The sequence below is a fragment of the Cyprinus carpio genome, unplaced genomic scaffold, assembly GCF_018340385.1.
Source record: "Cyprinus carpio isolate SPL01 unplaced genomic scaffold, ASM1834038v1 S000003471, whole genome shotgun sequence".
Classification (NCBI taxonomy): Eukaryota; Metazoa; Chordata; class Actinopteri; order Cypriniformes; family Cyprinidae; genus Cyprinus; species Cyprinus carpio.
In genome coordinates this window covers 1-2,662 of record NW_024876157.1, presented here as the reverse complement: position 1 = coordinate 2,662, position 2,662 = coordinate 1, and the positions used below count along the sequence as shown (strand labels likewise).

Below are 2,662 nucleotides of genomic sequence, written 5' to 3'. Positions count from 1 at the left end.
GATTTTTCTGTCCTGTGGGTCAGTAAGATCCATGTCTAATTAGGTCATTAGAGTCCTTCTGCCTTCAGCTGGAATATCATCATGTGTCTTTCTATGAATTGTATGATTGTGTAAAAGTATTGCTTAAAACAATGTTACATAAAAGTAGCATTTAACATTTTGTTCATAAAACAGATTGATAGTTCTCCTACAAAATGTTGTTATAATAAAATAATGATATAATTACAATTAAAGGATTCACTTATAGTAAATATTTGTTCAATTTTATAATGTTAAATATGATAATTCGATGGTGGGTAATAACTTCATGTTTACTGGGATGTTGTTAATATGATTATATAATATTAATAACATTTCAAAGGTTAAAATATCTTTGATTCAATAAGGTGAGATGTTCATTATAAGTTATTTTGTTTCCCTGATTGTTGCACTAAGGACAATGTCAACTGGATGATGTTGTTTTTTTACACATTTTAAACACTTTTACACTAAAAACGCTCCATGGCACTACATTGGTGCCAATGACATAACACTTAAATTTAAAATTTTATTATTGTATATTGTATAATATTAACCAACTTCATTTCTAAAATAATAGCTCACTTCCAAGTAATAATTTTATTGATTTATTTATGTGGGAATGACATCACTTATTTTATTGTCAAAGATGAGTTATTTTCTCCAAGTGCTCCATAATATTATTAATTTTAAACCGGAAGAATCTACTCTTAAATTGTCGTATTACATTTGCTTCAGTTTCCAGTGAAGTCATTATGTTTCCTTCATGAAAGATCTGTGCCTTCATGTTTCCTTATTGAATAAACACTGATTCCAGAAAGATATCAGGTATCATAATTATGATCATAATGCATTATAATGAAGAATGTGGCTTCTTACTTCAGCAGAAGTGAAGGCCTGTGTTGTGAGTGACTGAAGTCATGGCTTACTGGATCCAGCTTCGTTGGAGAATCTGGTTGTTGGTTCCACTGGCTCTGGATCATCTCGCTCTTGCTGAAGATCTGAAGCCCACCAGATGGCCTCTTTACCCTCAGAAGCCTGTGGTTCTGGTCTGGAACGCCCCAACAGAAGACTGCAGTCTTCGACACAACGTCCACTTCCAGCTCGATCAATTTCAGATTGTGGCCTCTCTGAGCAAAGGCTTCACCAAGCAGAACCTCACCATGTTCTACAAAGACCGCCTGGGCCTTTATCCGCACTTTCAGGATGGTGTGGCCATCAATGAGCTACCACAGATTCGCCAGCCTCACGCACCACAGAGAGAGAGAAGATACGGAGGGATGTGAAGTACATTCATGACCACGTCAGTAGGCCTGGCCGTGATTGATTAGGAGGAATGGCATCCAATTTGGATCACGAATTGGATGCCAAAACATTCACAAGAGCCAGTGGCAGTGGCCCCAGAAAAACCGGGCTGGACTTCAGCCCAGATTAACAAAGTAGCTCAGCAGGAGTTCGAGATGTCCAGCGTAAATTCATGCTAGGAGGCGTTGCGGCTGGCCAAAGCTTCGCGTCCCAGCCAGCTTTGGGGCTTCTACCTCTTTCCTGACTGCTACAACTACGACTACCGCAACAGTCTGGAGAACTGCACGGACGCTGTCTCGGATGTGGAGGGGTGGCCAGGAGCGACCAGCTGAAGTGGGCTGTGGACTGAAAGCCGCGGCCCTGTTTCCATCCATCCGTATATGAGGAGGTCTGTGTTATACCGGACATCCGGTCGCCAGTTTGTCCTAAACCGGGTGAAGGAGGGGAATGAGATTGGCATGTCGATTGGGAGAGGGATTGGCACGCCCTGTTTTTGTCTACAGCCGCCCTACATAAGGACGCATGACCTGGAACTGCTGACAGAGGTGAGTTTGTAGAATTGTGCTTGTTGCAGTGACAAAACCAAAATTTCAGCTATTGGCCCCTTGCTATTACTTCTGGCGTGTAGGATGGAATTGTATTTTTTTAAATTACTCTTAAGAGAGCTTTATGCTGTGGCCTTTTGAACAATCTGGAATCATTCTGGTAAATGAATATTAAATTAGCACTTTAACATTTATAAATATTATTTTATTTAACTAAATGTATTACTTTTACAATTATTATTATTAATTTAAAACATATAGATATTATTACATTTAAAATATACATTTAGTATTTACATTTATTTAAATGTAGGCAGCTCTATTTTTGTTCTTCTGTGGGAATAACATTTTACCACAGTTTTGGATAATTTCTGTGAAATTACATTTAAAACTATCCAAAGACACAGATTCTACATAGATGCAGGCACTCTATGTAGTTGGTTAATATTATACAATTATACAATAATAAAAAATGTAAATTTAAGTGTTATCGTGGCACCAATGTAGTGCCATGGAACGTTTTTTGATTGTAAAAGTGTTTAAAATGCGTAAAAACCAACATCTTCCAGTTGACATTCTCCATAGTGCAACAATCAGGGAAACAAAATAACTTTATAATGAACATCTCACCTTTGACATTAATAAATCAAAGATATTTTAACTTTGAAATAAAGTTGGTTAATATTATATAATTACATAACAAATATCCCAGTGTTACAGTTATTACCCAATTAATGAATTAATATTATATTTAAATATTATAAAATTAAATAAATATTTAATATAAGTGAATT

General features: G+C 36.4%; 1 pseudogene; it reads left to right on the top strand.

The window, feature by feature from the left end:
* Positions 1-707: 707 nt before the first annotated feature.
* On the top strand, positions 708-1,868 carry LOC122143378 (annotated as a pseudogene).
* The last annotated feature ends 794 nt before the right edge of the window (positions 1,869-2,662 follow it).